The 21,568-nt window shown below is 38.4% G+C and overlaps 1 pseudogene; it reads right to left on the minus strand.

The window, feature by feature from the left end:
* Positions 1–12,516: 12,516 nt before the first annotated feature.
* On the minus strand, positions 12,517–19,850 carry Gm6155 (annotated as a pseudogene).
* Between the last annotated feature and the right edge of the window lie 1,718 nt (positions 19,851–21,568).

The following is a 21,568-nucleotide window of genomic DNA, read 5'->3' on the forward strand; positions in this document are numbered from 1 at the left end:
CCAGTACCGCTTGGGTGATTTCTATACATTACCAAGTATAGCTGCAGCACAAGGTAGAATCTAGGCTATCTCTGGAACACAGTTTCTTTGTGCTCTCAGAAAACACTTCCCAGAAGATTTCACCCAAGTGATGCTTGTCCCTTCTTAATAATCACTATTTTTTTTTAGCTTCAGTTGAACAGCACCATTTGTCACAGTAGTCCCTTCTATTATTCATTCCAAAGACAGAGCCACATGGCTGCAGCTCCTGAGTTCTGTTGCTTGCAGGAGCTAGAACATGGTCCCCTTGTTCTATTACAGTATTACTAACTTTCTGTTTCTAACTCCTTCACTACCTAAGTTTGCCTGTTTTGGATTTTGTTCTGGACATTGACCTTGAACTCAGACATCCCCATGCCTGCTTTCTGGGATTCAAGTTGTATACCACCATGCCTGGATCTATACTTTAATGGATAGTATCTTGCTCCAAAGTCCCACTCCCTTAATCTGCTATCTCCTAGAACATAGGATTCAGCTCCATTCTAATTCTTGTTGTTCCTTTAGTACTTAAACCATATATTTTATATTTTTTCCCTATTCAGCTTGCTCCTTTTCATTAAAATGCTATTCATAAGAGTGAACTTTAGTGACCACATGACAGAATTTATACAAGGCTGTTTTGAGACTTCCCTTTTCAAATCTAAATCTCTTCATCCTAGCCTCAGGTAGACTCTTTGGCCAATGGGCAAAAAGCAGCCCCATTTCCCACCAGAATACCACAAAAATAGTCTTTATGCCACATACTAAAATTCTTTTCCACTGAAACCTCTTGGACCAGGTCTGCACAGTTCAAGTTACTCTCAGCAACAAAGTCTCCTGTATTTTACTAGGATGGCCCATTATGGTCCATTTAAAGCATTCCACCACTTTCCAAAATCCAAAGTCTCAAAATTCATATTCTTCTAAACAAAAACATGGTCAGCCTTATCACAGCAATTCCCCACTTTTGGCACTAACTTCTGTCTTAGTTAGGGTTTTACTGCTGTGAACAGACACCACGACCAAGGCAACTCTTATAAGAATGATGTTTAATTGGGGCTGGCTTACAGATTTAGAGGTTCAGTCCATTATCATCAAGGTGGTAGCACAGCAACATCTAGGCAGGCATGGTGCAGGAAGAGCTGAGAGTTCTACATCTTCAATTGGAGGCTGCTAGGAAAATACTGGCTTTCAGACAGCTAGGGTGAGTGTCTTAAAGCTCACACCCACAATGACACACCTACTCCAACAGGGGCATATTATCTTCTAATAGTAGCACTCTCTGGGCTGGGTATATACAAACCATCACACCAATGAACTCAATTCCTCAATAAAAAGTCATAGGTTAACAGTATAGATTCAAATAGATCTATCCTTCTAATGTATACAAGAAACATACCTCAGCAATAGAAATAGACATTACATCAGAGTAAAGTGCTGGAAAAAGTATTCCAAGCAAACAGACCCTAGAAGCAAGCTGGAGTCGCTATTGCAATATCTAATAAAATAGAAAAATATCTTCAGAATCTTTAACCCCCAAAGAAAAGAATGTACCTTTTTAAAAGCACCTCATGGGTGCCCCCTCCCCCCAATAAAATTTGACCATATAATCAGGTACAAAGCAAATCTCCAGAAATGCAAGAAGATTGAAATAACTCCTTGCAATATATCAGATTGCCATGGATTAAGGCTGGACTTAACAACAGAAACAACAGAAAGCTCACATACTTACAAAAACTGAACAACTCTTCAATAATCACTTGGTCAGGGAAGAAATAAAGAAATTAAAGACTTTCTCAAATCCAATCAAAAGAAAGGCACACCATACCCAATGGGACACAAAGAAAACAGTGCTAAGAGGAAAGTTCACAGTAAAGAAACTGGAGAGATCTCATACTAGCAACTTCATAGAACACCTGAAATTTCTAGCAGAAAAAGAAGCAAATACACCCAAGAGGAAAAAACTACACAGAATAGTCAAACTCAGGGCTAAAATCAGTCAATTAGAAACAAAGAGAACAATACAAAGAATCAACAAAACAGAGAGCTGTTTCTTTGAGAAAATCAACAAAACAGACAAAACCATAGCCAAACTACCTGAAAGGCACAGTCAGTATTCAAGTTAACAACATCAGAAATGAAAAAAGGGAGACATAACAACAAATACTGGGGAAACTAAAAAAAACAAAAAACAAAACAAAAACAAAACAAAAAACAAAACAAAACATTTGATCTCACTTGAAAAGCCTATAACCCCTCAAATTAGAAAATATAAACAATATTGGATTGTTTTTCTTGACAGATACCACTTACTAAAGTTAAATAAAGAGTACACAATCTATATAAATAGTCCTATAACACTTAAGAAAATAGAAGCAGAAATTAAAATTCTCCAACCCAGATAAAGCCAAGGGCCAGATGGTTTTAGTGCAGAATTCTACCAGACTTTCAACAAAAAGTTATGACTTATCTAGTCTTGGGTTTGAGTCATTTCACATGAGTTTCATGTTGCCTTTAATTCCAAGCAATGGGAAAGGTTACTTCCATAACATTTGTGCCACTGTTGCACCAATGGACATATGTTGATAGGCCAATTGTTGTTATGTTTCATATTCAGATAAGATTGCCGATTGCTTTTCTCTACCAGTTTATAAATATAACCTTTTTGCCAGGGTGGTGGTGGTGGGTCTTCTTTCTTGTTGGTTTTCTTGATGCAGCAGAGGGGGAAGAGCATTGGTAGAGGTAAGACTTAGTCTTATGAGAAATTTAGGGTTGTTGTATAATAAAAAAATGTTTTCCTACGTCAATTCTAAGTTACTTTGCTTCAGTAGCTGACCATCCTTTTGAGTTCCTCTGAGGTGAGAAACTGTTTAGCACCTTATACTAAAACAGCAGTCGATTAAGAAAAGTAGCTTTGAAAGGGTTGGAGATATGGCTTAGCAGTTAAGAGCACTGATTGCTCTTCCAGAGGGCCTGAGTTCATTCCCAGCAACCACATGGTGGCTCACAACCATTTGTAATAGGATCTGATGCCTTCTTCTGGTGTTCTGAAGACAGCTACAATCTATCTATCTATCTATCTATCTATCTATCTATCTATCTATCTATCTATCTATCTATCATCTATCTATCTATTTATCTATCTAATTTCTTTTTTAAAAAAGAAAAGTAGCCTCTGAGAAATTGTGAGGCTCTTAATTTCAACCTGCTAGTTGAAGTCACAGGAAGAAAAAGGGGCACTTTATTTTTTTTTCTTTTCCATTTTTTATTAGGTATTTAGCTCATTTACATTTCCAATGCTATACCAAAAGTCCCCCATACCCACCCACCCCTACTCCCCTACCCACCCACTCCCCCTTTTTGGCCCTGGCGTCCCCCTGTACTGGGGCATATAAAGTTTGCATGTCCAATGGGCCTCTCTTTCCAGTGATGGCCGACTAGGCCATCTTTTGATAAATATGCAGCTAGAGTCAAGAGCTCCGGGGTACTGGTTAATTCATAATGTTGTTCCACCTATAGGGTTGCAGATCCCTTTAGCTCCTTGGGTACTTTCTCTAGCTCCTCCATTGGGAGCCCTGTGATCCATCCATTAGCTGACTGTGAGCATCCACTTCTGTGTTTGCTAGGCCCCGGCATAGTCTCACAAGAGACAGCTACATCTGGGTCCTTTCGATAAAATCTTGCTAGTGTATGCAATGGTGTCAGCGTTTGGATGCTGATTATGGGGTGGATCCCTGGATATGGCAGTCTCTACATGGTCCATCCTTTCATCTCAGCTCCAAACTTTGTCTCTGTAACTCCTTCCAAGGCTGTTTTGTTCCCACTTCTAAGGAGGGGCATAGTGTCCACACTTCAGTCTTCATTTTTCTCGAGTTTCATGTGTTTAGGAAATTGTATCTTATGTGTTGGGTATCCTAGGTTTTGGGCTAATATCCACTTATCAGTGAGTACATATTGTGTGAGTTCCTTTGTGAATGTGTTACCTCACTCAGGATGATGCCCTCCAGGTCCATCCATTTGGCTAGGAATTTCATAAATACATTCTTTTTAATAGCTGAGTAGTATTCCATTGTGTAGATGTACCAAATTTTCTGTATCCATTCCTCTGTTGAGGGGCATCTGGGTTCTTTCAAGCTTCTGGCTATTATAAATAAGGCTGCTATGAACATAGTGGAGCATGTGTCCTTCTTACCAGTTGGTGCATCTTCGGGATATATGCCCAGGAGAGGTATTGCTGTACTATGTCCAATTTTCTGAGGAAGATCCGCAAGACTGATTTCCAGAGTGGTTGTACAAGCCTGCAATCCCACCAACTTTGGAGGAGTGTTCCTCTTTCTCCACATCCATCTGCTGTCACCTGAATTTTTGATCTTAGCCATTCTGACTGGTGTGAGGTGGAATCTCAGTGTTGTTTTGATTTGCATTTCCCTGATGATTAAGGATGTTGAACATTTTTTCTGGTGCTTCTCTGCCATTCGGTATTCTTCAGGTGAGAATTCTTTGTTCAGTTCTGAGCCCCATTTTTTAATGAGGTTATTTGATTTTCTGAAGTCCACCTTCTTGAGTTCTTTATATATGTTGGATATTAGTCCCCTATCTGATTTAGGATAGGTAAAGATCCTTTCCCAATCTATTGGTGGTCTTTTTATCTTATTGACGGTGTCTTTTGCCTTGCTGAAACTTTGGAGTTTCATGAGGTCCCATTTGTTAATTCTCGATTTTACAGCACAAGCCATTGGTGTTCTGTTCAGGAATTTTTCCCCCGTGCCCATATCTTCAAGGCTTTTCCCCACTTTCTCCTCTATAAGTTTCAGTGTCTCTGATTTTATGTGAAGTTCCTTGATCCACTTAGATTTGACCTTAGTACAAGGAGATAGGTATGGATCGATTCGCATTCTTCTACATGATAACAACCAGTTGCGTCAGCACCAATTGTTGAAAATGCTGTCTTTCTTCCACTGGATGGTTTTAGCTCCCTTGTCGAAGATCAAGTGACCATAGGTGTGTGGGTTCATTTCTGGGTCTTCAATTCTATTCCATTGGTCTACTTGTCTGTCTCTATACCAGTACGATGCAGTTTTTTATCACAATTGCTCTGTAGTAAAGCTTTAGGTCAGGCATGGTGATTCCACCAGAGGATCTTTTATCCTTGAGAAGAGTTTTTGCTATCCTAGGTTTTTTGTTATTCCAGATGAATTTGCAAATTGCTCCTTCTAATTCATTAAAGAATTGAGTTGGAATTTTGATGGGGATTGCATTGAATCTGTAGATTGCTTTTGGCAAGATAGCCATTTTTACAATGTTGATCCTGCCAATCCATGAGCATGGGAGATCTTTCCATCTTCTGAGATCTTCTTTAATTTCTTTCTTCAGAGACTTGAAGTTTTTATCATACAGATCTTTCACTTCCTTAGTTAGAGTCACGCCGAGAAATTTATATTATTTGTGACTATTGAGAAGGGTGTTGTTTCCCTAATTTCTTTCTCAGCCTGTTTATCCTTTGTATACAGAAAGGCCATTGACTTGTTTGAGTTAAGTTTATATCCAGCTACTTCACCGAAGCTGTTTATCAGGTTTAGGAGTTCTCTGGTGGAATTTTTAGGGTCACTTATATATACTATCATATCATCTGCAAAAAGTGATATTTTGACTTCCTCTTTTCCAATTTGTATCCCCTTGATCTCCTTTTGTTGTCGAATTGCTCTGGCTAATACTTCACGTACTATGTTGAAGAGGTAGGGAGAAAGTGCGCAGCCTTGTCTAGTCCCTGATTTTAGTGGGATTGCTTCCAGCTTCTCTCCATTTACTTTGATGTTGGCTACTGGTTTGCTGTAGATTGCTTTTATCATGTTTAGGTATGGGCCTTGAATTCCTGATCTTTCCAAAACTTTTATCATGAATGGGTGTTGGATCTTGTCAAATGCTTTTTCTGCATCTAACGAGATGATCATGTGGTTTTTGTCTTTGAGTTTGTTTATATAATGGATTACATTGATGGATTTTCGTATATTAAACCATCCCTGCATCCCTGGAATAAAACCTACTTGGTCAGGATGGATGATTGTTTTAATGTGTTCTTGGATTCGGTTAGCAAGAATTTTATTAAGGATTTTTGCATCGATATTCATAAGAGAAATTGGTCTGAAGTTCTCTATCTTTGTTGGATCTTTCTGTGGTTTAGGTATCAGAGTAATAGTGTCTTCATAAAATGAGTTGGGTAGAGTACCTTTTACTTCTATCTTGTGAAAATGTTTGTGCAGAACTGGAATTAGATCTTCTTTGAAGGTCTGATAGAACTCTGCACTAAACCTGTCTGGTCCTGGGCGTTTTTTGGCTGGGAGACTATTAATAACTCCTTCTATTTCTTTATGGGATATGGGACTGTTTAGAAGGTCATCTTGATCCTGATTCAACTTTGGTACCTATTATCTGTCCAGAAATTTGTCCATTTCGTCCAGGTTTTCCAGTTTTGTTGAGTATAGCCTTTTGTAGAAGGATCTGATGGTGTTTTGGATTTCTTCAGGATCTGTTGTTATGTCTCCATTTTCATTTCTGATTTTGTTAATTAGGATGCTTTCTCTGTGCTCTCTAGTGAGTCTAGCTAAGGGTTTATCTATCTTGTTGATTTTCTCAAAGAACCAATTCCTCGTTTGGTTAATTCTTTGAATAGTTCTTCTTGTTTCCACTTGGTTGATTTCAGCCCTGAGTTTGATTATTTCCTGCTGTCTACTCCTCTTGGGTGAATTTGCTTCCTTTTTTTCTAGAGCTTTTAGATGTGTTGTCAAGCTGCTAGTATGTGCTCTCTCCTGTTTCTTCTTGGAGGCACTCAGAGCTATGAGTTTCCCTCTTAGAAATGCTTCATTGTGTCCCATAGGTTTGGGTACATTGTGGCTTCATTTTCATTAAACTCTAAAAAGTCTTTAATTTCTTTCTTTATTCCTTCCTTGACCAAGGTATCATTGAGAAGAGTGTTGGTCAGTTTCCACGTGAATGTTGGCTTTCCATTATTTATGTTGTTATTGAAGATCAGTCTTAGGCCATGGTGGTCTGATAGGATACATGGGACAATTTCAATATTTTTGTATCTCTTGAGGCCTTTTTTGTGACCAATTATATGGTCAATTTTGGAGAAGGTCCCGTGAGGTGCTGAGAAGAAGGTATATCCTTTTATTTTAGGATAAAATGTTCTGTAGATATCTATCAGGTCCATTTGTTTCATCACTTCTGTTAGTTTCACTGTGTCCCTGTTTAGTTTCTGTTTCCACGATCTGTCCATTGATGAAAGTGGTGTGTTGAAGTCTCCCACTATTATTGTGTGAGGTGCAATGTGTTCTTTGAGCTTTACTAAAGTGTCTTTAATGAATGTGGCTGCCCTTGCATTTGGAGCGTAGATATTCAGAATTGAGAGTTCCTCTTGGAGGATTTTACCTTTGATGAGTATGAAGTGTCCCTCCTTGTCTTTTTTGATAATTTTGGGTTGGAAGTCGATTTTATCCGATATTAGAATGGCTACTCCAGCCTGTTTCTTCATACCATTTTCTTGGAAAATTGTTTTCCAGCCTTTCACTCTGAGGTAGTGTCTGTCTTTTTCAAAAGGGGCACCTTTGAAAAGTGATTTTAGATTTTATTTCTAAGTTGTAAAAAGTTTTTTATGAAAACTCTTAGAAATAGGGGACAGGGCTAAGGAAAAAGGGGATAGAATACACAATCACATGGTAATAATTTCATCACAAGTTTACACAAAAATTCAAATCAGAAATTGTATAAGATGTGTACAACAGAGATTGTTTACATGCATATCCATTAGGAGTAATTATCTGGCTAAATACTCATCATCTGTCACATCTCCAAGGTTCATGGAGAATTAAAAACCATACCTGTTATTAGTGCAGTTTTGTATAGATAAATCCAGTCAATATTTTATTTTCTATCCTAGCACCTTATTATTAGTCCCTTTTTTAATGACCATTGGTTAATGGTTTTACAAGCTTTGGAATGTGATCTGAGTAGTAGAATGCCCGCTTACTATCTCAGAAGCAATGAATGGGTGACAGTTGGAGATTGGCAGTGTTATTGCAGTTAGAACTATGAGAGAGAACCTTATATCAGTTCTAATAAATGCTGATATAATTTTAGGAATTCTTATAGGATTATTGGGATTTAAGATGTTATCTATTTGTCTATACATTCGTAGAAGACAGTACATATTTATTGTTCTGCAGAAATCTGCTGAAAAGGGTGGGCAAATACGTAGTGATTGTTATATATTTATTAATAACAGGAAAAACAATATCTGGAATATTTTCTAAAATGATTTTCTACAGGGCCTTGCCTATCAGAGCAAATCTATTGTGGACTTTCTTAATCCAAGGCAGGCCATCTCAGGAAGGTCACCTGGTAGTTCTTACCTTATCCTCTGTTGGCTATGACACCTTGTGGGCCTAAGAAAACCACAAAAAGGTGTGAGGTTTTCAAGTCAGTACCAGCTTGATTGCCCATGAATCAAATATGTGATGTGTTTGTCAATGGGGTCTTACCATCAACTTCTGGAGGGAAAGCAAGAGCAATGACAATAGTCTGAGAAGTTTGAGCAAGGATATCTATGAATTCTAGGAGATACTGTCTTCCCACTAGGGGGTTATTCCATTGAAACTTATTTTTATATTTGATAATGTACTTAGTTTAGGAAGTCTCTAATTATATTTTCATGTAGAATTTTCAAAGGTATGTAGTGTTAATTATCCTTATACTCTGTATTATACATGAGTGTTCCATCCTTTACCCAACTTAGCCTTTCCTATTCCACTATTTTTTTACCTCACCTTTCCACACTCTCACCAGTGACTTTTAAATATACCCTACACATGTTCTTTAATTGTTTCCCAATTTCGACAGATACTCCAATTTAAACATACATATTTAATTATTAATAATTTAAAAATATATATGTGAGAGAGGATATATGGCATTTGTATTTCACTACCGGTCAACTATTTGATGGGCATGTAGACTGTTTTCACTTTTGAGTATTATGACTAAACAGCAGTGGAAATGGATGAGCAAGTGTCTGTGTGGTAGAATATAGAGCCATTTAAGTATATACCCAGGAGTTGTACAATGGGTCATATAGTAGAGGAACATCACCCTAATTTCCAAAGTAGCTATACCAGAAAATTGCCATAATACCTCAATATACAAATTTAACACAACCTTCATAGAAGTTCTAATAAAATTATTCATAGAAATATGAAAATAGCTTAAATTTCATATGGAAACACAAAGATGCAGAAAAGTCAAAATTAACCTGGGTAATAAAATTTCTGCTGGAGCTATCAACATTTTGATTTCATGTTTAATATTTAGCTACAATAACAAAACAGCATGATACTTGAAGAAAAAAAAGTAGACACATTGATCAATGGAATACAATTGAGGATACAATCTGCAGTTTTAACTCCTTGGCTGAGGGAAGTATAAGTGGGTATAAGTGCTGAGCTGTGACTGCTGCTGCCTAGATCTGTGACAGAAGAATTGGCAAGCTTGGAAAGAATAACATAGAGATGAATAGGAAGATCACAATATTTACATTTATATGCCATTATAATTTTCAAAGCCATTAAAGAACTCATATTGGTGAGAAACCCTGTGGGTGTAAACAATGGTAAAACTTTTACATGTAAATCTTGCCTAAAACTACAGGAAAGAATACATGCAGGAGTAAAATCTGTAGTGTGTAAATGTGTTTATATTTCACACTATCTGCAGTAGACAAAAAAATGCCCCTCATACTAAAGGGATTCTTTCATCAATTCAATGAAAGATTGTTTTTGAAGGAATATAGACGATGAATATAATTTATCTATTTAAGTAGATAAATTATATCTACAGCTTTTTAATATTTGTCATATCTGTCTTTGCTATGATTGCTAGTATAAACTCATATGGGGAAGAACCAAGTTAAACCTTTTTGATGTCTAAGTTATCTTCTGTTACTTTGTGGAAAGCCTTCTGGGTTACAGCTTGGCAGGAGTCTGACATTGGCTAAGTGTAGGGAGCCATTCCAGGCTGTAAACAGGCCAGCCAGATGGAAATTTGTTCCAGGTAGTAAACAAGCCCATGTTTGGTGGATGGCCCGCCCTTAATCCCTGATTGGCTGAGCAAGCCTGCCTGGTGAGGTGATGTGATCCGTGGTGATTGGTGGGGGCGTGGTTGTGGCTGGAGTGGAGAAAAACACTTGTAAGGCTGGAGTGGAGAAAAACACTTGTAACCAGAGAGGCTGGGGGATTTGAAGAAAGAAGCTGCCTGAGTAAAACTGCTTTAAGAAGAACCGGTGGTTGCGTCTTTCTTGCTGGTCGAGTGGGACACGACAGCTAAGGTCAAAGAAATGGGCTTCAGACATGAATTTGACATTGGCCAAGGACAAGGAAATAAGCTCAGGAAGGAATCTGACATTAGGGCACAATAAGGAAGTAAGTTTTGACAACAATCTAACTTTAGGCTGTAATAGGGAAGTAGGATAAGGCAGGAATTTTAGTCTTAGGGTGGAACTAGGCTTCAGGAAAGATTTTGGGCTTGGACGAGGAAGTGGGCCCAAGTATTTTGGTCATTATGACAAGCCCTTTTTTAACAACTGTCATGGGAGTAATCAAGGGACTTTACTTGCTTTGTTAGTAGTTTCTTATTGTACTGCTTGCCCAAAATACTTGCATGTAATTAAAATTGTATAAAAAGTAGGTTGAAAAACAAAAATTTGCCTTCAGTCTCACAATTGACTGGGGTCACACTACAATGTTGTCTGTCTTTTTCCTTTTTTAATTTTCACTCCTGCGCTGGAGAACCTGTTGACTGACTGAGTGGGCTTGGTTATTACTTGAAATAATTCACGTGAAAATAAATTTTACAGATTTGTACTAGTTTCTTTTGTGGTGGTAAAACATTGTGCCTTAGGCAGATTGTCAAAGAGTTTATTTTGGCTCATGTTTCCAGAGGGACAAGAGTTTTTCATGACAGGGAGGCATGGAAGTAAGTGCCAGCCATCAGGCTGAAGCATGAAGTGGAGAGAATACCTCCTCAGATTAAACCATTAAACAGAATGGGAACTGGAAGTGGTGTGAGGCTTTAAACTCTTGAAACCCAGCCCTAGTAATAATTTCCTTCAGAAAGGTGGAATTTACCAAATATTCCAAACAATGCCACTCACTGTGGACCAATTGTTCAAATGCCTGAAATTGTGGAATATCTTTCTCTTTCAAACCACAATAGAATTTTTATAGAGTAGTAACATTTTTACATGTTACTGATATTTTTAATGATGTGAGTAAAATGTTGGCGAGAAACTTGATGATATGTATAAAAACCTTTATCCTACATACATGCCTTCAATTACATGAAAAAATTAGTGATGAAGAACAACTCTGTAAGTAAGCCTTTAGATACTACAACATCTGAATTACAGAAACGGACTCTTACCAGAGAAAAAAGTTATAATGTGGCAATATATTTAAAGATTTATTTTACTTCTAATTATGTGATATCAGTTTGTCTGACTTTAGTCATGTACATGTACATGTGTGTTCCCAATGGGGCGAAAGGCATAGTAACATCATCTTATCAGGAAGTACAGGAGGTTACCAATTACATAGTTTGGGTCCTGGGAGTATACTTTTCTTAGTTGAAGAATCATCTCTCTAGCCCCATTAATAATATTTTATGTCTTTATACATCTTGATATCAAGAAATAGAGAATAAATTTTATGACAGACTCCATTTGTATAAATAATTTGTTAAAACATTAGACATTACAATTGCCTTCAATTATAAAAGAACTCTTGTTTCATCTTTTTTGCATCATAGTCTTGAAGCAATTAAATAATTTAAAGTTTGGCTATGTCTGATGTTGGGCGTCACTGAGTTGTGACTGGTATTTTAAAACTTTTGGCATAGCCATTGACATATGCAATGTTTGGCAAATTCCTCTATTGAGTTTCATTTGTAGATTCTTATATGCCTTCTGTGTTTTACATTCCTCTTCTATTGTTCTTTTATTTGGTGATAGGTATTTTACAGCTACCATGTATAGAATGGAATACTCATTCTATAAATGGTTCATTGTTTATGTACATATTAGACAGTTTGTGATCATTTTTCAAGCAGGAGTGCTTTGAAAAGATTGTGAGCTGTTGTTATTGTTTGCTTATATTCTCATAAATTGTTTTGAGATGTCTCATGTGTATTCAAGTCTGTCTTGGATGTCATTAATTAGTCAAGGCTACATTTAAACTTATGATCTGATGTGTCAATCCCCATGAATATTTAGAAAGAAGATATAGAGATGTTTTCTCTTCACTTCATACATTTTTATAAAGTAAATATTAAAATGATTAATAAAAAGGATATCTGAATAATCAAATACCTCCTATAATTTTATCTATCTAGTAGAAATATAATAAAGTTGTAATATATATTCACATATAAGCACACACTCCTATAGCTATATGATTTTTTATGGCTCTTTTCAGTTTATTGCATGAAGGAGTTACACTAGTCCAAGTTAAAAGTGGACCCCAAATGATTACATTATACAAGCTGTGAGGTTTTTAAACTTGTGACAAGGGATAGAAGGGAAATTCTACTCATTGCAAGGAAATCCTCACTTAAGCTTCAGAGAGCCACAAGCACTTAAAACCCAAGAACCTTCAGCTGATCGTCCTTAGCCAGCCCAATCTCTGTCAGGAACTGGCATATGTTCTTGCGCTGGTCACCCTGTAGCTGAATTACTTCTCCATATTCTGGATGCTCAATTATAGTACCATTGCAGGCAAATTTCTTCTTAATCGCCTTCATTAGTTTCTTTTTATCATAATCATCAGCGATCCCTTGGACAGTTGTAAGGGTCTTCCTGCTGTTTCTCTGTTGAATTCTTATATGGATATAATCCTCAGTGCCAGCAGAAAGCAGGTCATCACCCTTACTTGCATCAGTAAAGGGATCGAAAGAGTGGAGGTTCTGATAGTGGACATACAATACGATTCCGATTCCTTTTCCTCGGTGGAAATGGTCTGCAGAAGGCGGCTGCGGGAGAAGGCAGGTGTGGGGGGGGACGACGGAGTGTCGGGAAGTGAGGGGGCTCAAGGGGGAGGCAGCTGAGTCCTCAGTGGCGGCTCAGTGACTGGGGCCAGCTATATGATTTTTGACAAAGAGGCCTTACCTTAATATTTGTGTTTGTTATTATTCTTTTTCACTTGAAAAGTACAAACCCAGTGAGGCAACGCTGGAGATAGAAACCCTAGGAAAGAAATCTGGAACCATAGATGCCAGCATCAGCAACAGAATACAAGAGATGGAAGAGAGAATCTCAGGTGCAGAAGATTCCATAGAGAACATCGGCACAACAATCAAAGAAAATGGAAAATGCAAAAAGATCTTAACTCAAAACATCCAGGAAATCCAGGACACAATGAGAAGACCAAACCTACAGATAATAGGAGTGGATGAAAATGAAGATTTTCAACTCAAAGGACCAACAAACATCTTCAACAAAATTATTGAAGAAAACTTCCCAAATCTAAAGAAAGAGATGCCCATGAACATACAAGAAGCCTACAGAACTCCAAATAGACTGGACCAGAAAAGAAATTCCTCCCGACACATAATAATCAGAACATCAAATGCACTAAATAAAGATAGAATACTAAAAGCAGTAAGGGAAAAAGGTCAGTAACATATAAAGGCAAGCCTATCAGAATTACACCAGATTTTTCACCAGAGACTATGAAAGCCAGAAGAGCCTGGACAGATGTTATACAGACACTAAGAGAACACAAATTCTCGCCCAGGATACTATACCCAGCCAAACTCTCAATTACCATAGATGGAGAAACCAAAGTATTCCACGACAAAACTAAATTCACCCATTATCTCTCCACGAATCCAGCCCTTCAAAGGATAATAACAGAAAAAAAACCAATACAAGGACGGGAACCACGCCCTAGAAAAAACAAGAAGATAATCCCTCAACAAAACTAAAAGAAGACAGCCACAAGAACAGAATGCCAACTTTAACAACAAAAATAACAGGAAGCAACAATTACTTTTCCTTAATATCTCTTAATATCAATGGTCTCAACTCCCCAATAAAAAGACATAGACTAACAAACTGGCTACACAAACAAGATCCAACATTTTGCTGCTTACAGGAAACTCATCTCAGAGAGAAAGATAGACACTACCTCAGAGTGAAAGGCTGGAAAACAATTTTCCAAGCAAATGGTATGAAGAAACAAGCTGGAGTAGCCATCCTAATATCTGATAAGATTGACTTCCAACCCAAAGTCATCAAAAAAGACAAGGAGGGGCACTTCATACTCATCAAAGGTAAAATCCTCCAAGAGGAACTCTCAATTCTGAATATCTATGCTCCAAATACAAGGGCAGCACCATTCATTAAAGAAACTTTAGTAAAGCTCAAAGCACACATTGCACCTCACACAATAATAGTGGGAGACTTCAACACACCACTCTCACCAAAGGACAGATCATGGAAACAGAAACTAAAGAGGGACACAGTGAAACTAACAGAAGTGATGAAACAAATGGACTTAACAGATATCTACAGAAGATTTTATCCTAAAACAAAAGGATATACCTTCTTCTCAGCACCTCATGGTACCTTCTCTAAAATTGACCACATAATTGGTCACAAAACAAGCCTCAACAGATACAAAAATATTGAAATTGTCCCATGCATCCTATCAGATCACCATGGACTATGGCTGATCTTCAATAACAAAATAAATAATAGAAAGCCAACATTCACGTGGAAACTGAACAACACTCTTCTCAATGATACCTTGGTCAAGGAAGGAATAAAGAAAGAAATTAAGGACTTTTTGGAGTTTAATGAAAATGAAGCCACAACATACCCAAACTTATGGGACACAATGAAAGCATTTCTAAGAGGAAAACTCATAGCTCTGAGTGCCTCCAAAAAGAAACTAGAGAGAGCACACATTAGCAGCCTGAAAACACACCTAAAAGCTCTAGAACAAAAGGAAGCAAATTCACCCAAGAGGAGTAGAAGGCAGGAAATAATCAAACTCAGGGGTGAAATCAACCAAGTGGAAACAAGAAGAACTGTTCAAAGAATCAACCAAACAAGGAGCTGGTTCTTTGAGAAAATCAACAAGATAGATAAACCCTTAGCCAGACTCACTAGAGGGCACAGGGAAAGCATCCTAATTAACAAAATCAGAAATGAAAAGGGAGACATAAGAACAGATCCTGAAGAAGTCCAAAACACCATCAGATCCTTCTACAAAAGGCTATACTCAACAAAACTGGAAAACCTGGATGAAATGGACAAGTTCCTAGACAGATACCAGGTACCAAAGCTAAATCAAGATCAGGTTAATGACCTCAACACTCCTATATCCCCTAAAGAAATAGAAGCAGTCATTAATAGTCTCCCAGCCAAAGAAAGCCCAGGACCAGACGGGTTTAGTGCAGAGTTCTATCAGACCTTCAAAGAAGACTTAATTCCAGTTCTTCACAAACTATTCCACAAAATAGAAACGGAAGGTACTCTACCCAACTCATTCTATGAAGCCACAATTACTCTGATACCTAAACCACAAAAAGACCCAACAAAGATAGAGAACTTTAGACCAATTTCCCTTATGAATATCGATGCAAAAATCCTCAATAAAGTTCTTGCTAACCGAATCCAAGAACACATCAAAACAATCATCCATCCTGACCAAGTAGGTTACATCCCAGGGATGCAGGGATGGTTCAATATACGGAAATCCATCAATGTAATCCAGTACATAAACAAACTCAAAGATAAAAACCATATGATCGTCTCGTTAGGTGCTGAGAAAGCATTTGACAAAATCCAACATCCATTCATGATAAAAGTCTTGGAAAGATCAGGAATTCAAGGCCCATACCTAAACATGATAAAAGCAATCCACAGCAAACCAATAGCCAACATCAAAGTAAATGGTGAGAACCTGGAAGCAATCCCACTAAAATCAGGGACTAGACAAGGCTGCCCACTCTCTCCCTACCTATTCAATATGGTACTTGAAGTCCTAGCCAGAGCAATTAGACAACAAAAGGAGATCAAGGGGATACAAATTGGAAAGGAGGAAGTCAAAATATCACTTTTTGCAGATGATATGATAGTATATATAAGTGACCCTAAAAATTCCACCGGAGAACTCTTAAGCCTGATAAACAGCTTCAATAAAGTAGCTGGATATAAAATTAACTCAAACAAGTCAATGGTCTTTCTGTACACAAAGGATAAGCAGGCTGAGAAAGAAATTAGGGAAATAACACCCTTCTCAATAGTCACAAATAATATAAAATACCTTGGCGTGACTCTAACTAAGGAAGTGAAAGATCTGTATGATAAGAACTTCAAGTCTCTAAAGAAAGAAATTAAAGAAGATCTCAGAAGATGGAAAGATCTCCCATGCTCATGGATTGCCAGGATCAACATTGTAAAAATGGCTATCTTGCCAAAAGCAATCTACAGATTCAATGCAATCCCCATCAAAATTCCAACTCAATTCTTCAACGAATTAGAAAGAGCAATCTGCAAATTCATCTGGAATAACAAAAAACCTAGGATAGCAACAACTCTTCTCAAGGATAAAAGAACCTCTGGTGGAATCACCATGCCGAACCTAAAACTGTACTACAGAGCAATTGTGATCAAAACTTCGTGGTACTGGTATAGTGACAGAAAAGTAGACCAATGGAACAGAATTGAAGACCCAGAGATGAATCCACACACCTATGGTCACTTGATCTTTGACAAGGGAGCTAAAACCATCCAGTGGAAAAAAGACAGCATTTTCAACAAATGGTGCTGGCACAACTGGAGGTTATCATGTAGAAGAATGCGAATCGATCCATACCTATCTCCTTGTACTAATGTCAAATCTAAGTGGATTAAGGAACTCCACATAAAACCGGAGACACTGAAACTTATAGAGGAGAAAGTAGGGAAAAGCCTCCAAGATATAGGTACAGGGGAAAAATTCCTGAATAGAACAGCAATGGCTTGTGCTGTAAGATCAAGGTTCGATAAATGGGACCTCATAAAATTGCAAAGCTTCTGCAAAGCAAAAGACACCGTCAATAAGACAAAAAGGCCACCAACAGATTGGGAAAGGATCTTTACCTATCCCAAATCGGATAGGGGACTAATATCCAATATATATAAAGAAGTCAAGAAGGTGGACTCCAGAAAATCAAATAACCCCATTAAAAAATGGGGCTCAGAGCTAAACAAAGAATTCTCACCTGAGGAATACCGAATGGCAGAGAAGCACCTGAAAAAATGTTCAACATCCTTAATCATCAGAGAAATGCAAATCAAAACAACATTGAGATTCCACTTCACTCCAGTCAGAATGGCCAAGATCAAAAACTCAGGTGACAGCAGATGCTGGCGAGGATGTGGAGAAAGGGGAACACTCCTCCATTGTTGGTGGGATTGCAAGCTTGTACAACCACTCTGGAAATCAGTCTGGCGGTTCCTCAGAAAATTGGACATAGTACTACCGGAGGATCCAGCAATACCTCTCCTGGTCATATATCCAGAAGAGGTCCCAAACGGTAAGAAGAACACATGCTCCACTATGTTCATAGCAGCTTTATTTATAATAGCCAGAAGCTGGAAAGAACCCAGATGCCCCTCAACAGAGGGATGGATACAGAAAATGTGGTACATTTACACAAGGGAATACTACTCAGCTATTAAAAAAATGAATTTATGAAATTCCTAGGCAAATGGATGGACCTGGAGGGTATCATCCTGAGTGAAGTAACCCAATCACAAAGGAACTTGCACAATATGTACTCACTGATAAGTGGATATTAGCCCAGAAACTTAGGATACCCAAGATATAAGATACAACTTGCCAATCGCATGAAATTCAAGAAGAACGAAGACCAAAGTGTAGACACTTTACCCTTTCTTAGAAATGGGAACAAAACACCCATAGAAGGAGTTACAGAGACAAAATTTGGAGATGTGACGAAAGAATGGACCATCTAGTGATTGCCATATGCAGGGATCCATCCCATAATCAGCTTTCAAATGCTGACACCATCGCATACACTAGCAAGATTTTGCTGAAAGGACCCAGATATAGTTCTCTCTTGTGAGACTATGCCAGGGCCTAGCAAACACAGAAGTGGATGATCATAGTCAGCTATTGGATGGGTCACACGGCCCCTAATGGAGGAGCTAGAGAAATTACCCAAGGAGCTAAAGGGAACTGCAACCCTGTAGGTGGAACAACAATATGAACTAACCAGTACCCGGGAGCTCTTGTCTTTAGCTGCATATGTATCAAAAGATGGCCTAGTCGGTCATCACTGCAACGAGAGGCCCATTGGACTTGCAACCTTTATATGCCCCAGTACAGGGGAATGCCAGGGCCAAAAAGGGGCAGTGGGTAGGTAGGGGTTTGGGGGGGTCGGTATGGGGGACCTTTGGGATAGCATTGAAAATGTAAACGAGGAAAATACCTAATTAAAAAAAATATTGTGCCTCAAAAAAAGAAAAGTACAAACGATATAGTATTTATTTGTATGCATATAATTTATCTGTTTTCAGTAATTGCAGACCTCTTTCTCTTTTTCATATATCTAGTTGTCTATGTACCATATATGTCTAGATAAATTTAATGAACCATCAAGAGTACAGTTAAAGGTTGCATATTTGGCCCTAAGCATCCTAATATCTATGGGGACCTCCATCATCTCACTGTCTCTTCCTACATCTGATCCTGACCACATTTTACCTTCCCCTCTTTTCTTCCTCCCAAGTCTTTCCCACCCTTTACCTCCCTTGATTATTTTGTTCCCTCTTCCAAATAGGATCGAAATATTCACACTTTTGTCTTCCTCCTCCTTGAGCTTAATATGGCTTGTGAATTGAAACATGGGTATTTTGAGCCTTTCCCCTAATATCCACTTATCAGTGAGTATACACCACGTGTGTTCTTTTGTGATTGGGTTACCTCACTCAGGGTGATATTTTCTAGTTTCATCCGGCAACTTACAGATCAGAAAAAGATCTTTACCAACCCTACATCTGATAGAGGGCTAATGTCCAATATTTACAAAGAACTCATGAAGTTAGACTCCAGAGAATCAAATAACCCTATTAAAAATGGGGCACAGAGCTAAACAAAGGTTTCTCAACTGAGAATTCTTGAGTAGCCAAGAAGCACCTAAAGAAATGTTCAACATCCTTACTTATCAGGGAAAACAATGCTGAGATTCCACCTCATACCAGTCAGAATGTCTAAGATCAAAAACTCAGGTGACAGCAGATGCTGGCGAGGATGTGGAGAAAGAGGAACATTCCTCTATTTCTGGTGGGATTGCAAGCTGGTACAACCACTCTGGAAATCAATTTGTCAGTTCCTAAGAAAATTGGACATTGTATTAACTGAGGACCCAGCTATACCAGTCCTGGGCATATACCCAAAAGATGCTCCAACATATAACAAGGATACATGCTTTACTATGTTTCTAGCAGCTTTCATTATAATATCCAGAAGCTGAAAACAACAGAGATGTCCCTCAACAGAGGAATTGATACAGAAAATGTGGTACATTTACACAATGGAGTGCTACTCAACTATTAAAAGTGGTGACTTCATGATCATAGAGGTTTTAGAGAGAAAATGAAAAAGTCCCAAAGGAAATGAAGGAACTCTTCTGGTCTGAACCTCTGCCAGGGCTGATTCCTGTGTCTGCCCTTTTCCATATTCCTCATCCTGCTGGTCTCCCAGGAGATCCGCCATAACTATGCACACAGGTAAGAGTCACCCCCAAATAACCACCCCAACTGGGATCTCCATGCAGCCCAGTGTACCTGGGATGCCTCCACTCTGTACAACTGATATCTCCATTCCTGTCTATACCTCTGCACAGGGCTGATCTGTGTGACTGCTCCTTCCCCACATCCCACAGTCTGCCTGTCTCCCAGGTGGCCTGCCATAACCAGAAAAATAGGAGGACTTCTTTAAACCATGACACAGGAGGCCTTCTCTAACCAGGGACATAGAAGTCCTCCCCCCCGCCCCCACACACACACACACAACTAAAGGCAGCACTTCCTGCCTCCCGGGAGGTCTGCTGTGACCCAGTTCACATAGCACTGAATGAAAGATGAAATTTCAAGACCTGTAAGTCATATAAATTACTCAGAAATTGCTGGTTGTTTGTGAGCCTAGAAGCTGCCTGGGGCTGAGAAAAAAGAAAAACAAACCCAGGCATGCCCCATAGTTAAAACATTCCTGGGAACAGCTTGACCATAAGGATAAAGAGGAATGTGAGGACATATCAGGGCCATCTAAACAGAGTCAACAACTCACAGAACTCTGACACCCTGCACATACACATAATTTTTCTGCTGATGTTTGAATAAGCCAATAGTGTGTTGCTATGCTGAATTCCACACCCCTAAGCCCCTTACCCCATAAAAACTCCTAGCTTTCGAGCCTCGTGGCCAACATCTGTTATCTCCTGTGTGGGATACATGTCGGCCTGGAGCTCCGTCATTAAACTACTTCTTGTATTTCCATCAAGATGGTCTTTTCGTGATTCTCTGGGTGCACGTCGAATCAGGAATTGAGTGGGGATTTCCCCACTAGGTTCTATCAGCACTACTTTCCTCCAAAGAGGCAGGCTCCAGACAGAGACACCCAGTCCAGTTAACACAAGAGATAACCAGATGGTGAGAGGCAAGTTCAAGAACATAAGCAATAGCAGCCAATGTGTTTTGGCACCATAAGAATCCAGCTTTTCTACCACAGCAATCCCTGAATACCATAACACATCTGAAAAGGATGATACTGACCTAAAATCTGGTCTCATGGAGATAATAGAAACGTTTAAGGAAGGTATAAGTAACTCACCTAAAGAAATAAAAGAAAATACAGGCAAACAGATAAAAGCCCTTAAAGAGGAAACAAATAAATCTCTCAAAGAAATACAGGAAAACGATCAAACAGGTGAAAGATGTGAACAAAGCAATCCAAGACCTAAAAATGGAACTAGAAACAATAAACAATAAAAAAATTGAGGCAACCCTGGAGATGGGAAATCTAGAAGAGATAATGAGTTGTAGATGCAAGTTTCAGCAACAGAATATGAGAGATAGATGAGAGAATCTTGGTCACAGAAGATACCAACACATTGATCAAAGAAGATTCAAAGCATAAAAAGCCCCTAATCCAAGACATCCAGGAAATTCTGGACACAATGCAAGACCAAATGGAAGAATAATAGGAATAGAAGAGAGTGAAAATTCCCAGCTCAAAGTACCAGAAAACACCTTCAACAAAATCATTGTAGAAAACGTCCCTAACTAAAAGAAAAAGATGGCCATAAACATACAAGAAGCCTACAGAACACCAAATACTTTGAACCAGAAATGAAAATTCTCCAGTAGCAAAAAAAATCAAAACACTAAATGCACAGAACAAAAAAAAAAAAAAAAGAATATTAAAAGTAGCAG

Source organism: Mus musculus, chromosome 7, assembly GCF_000001635.26.
Source record: "Mus musculus strain C57BL/6J chromosome 7, GRCm38.p6 C57BL/6J".
In the NCBI taxonomy this organism is placed as follows: Eukaryota; Metazoa; Chordata; class Mammalia; order Rodentia; family Muridae; genus Mus; species Mus musculus.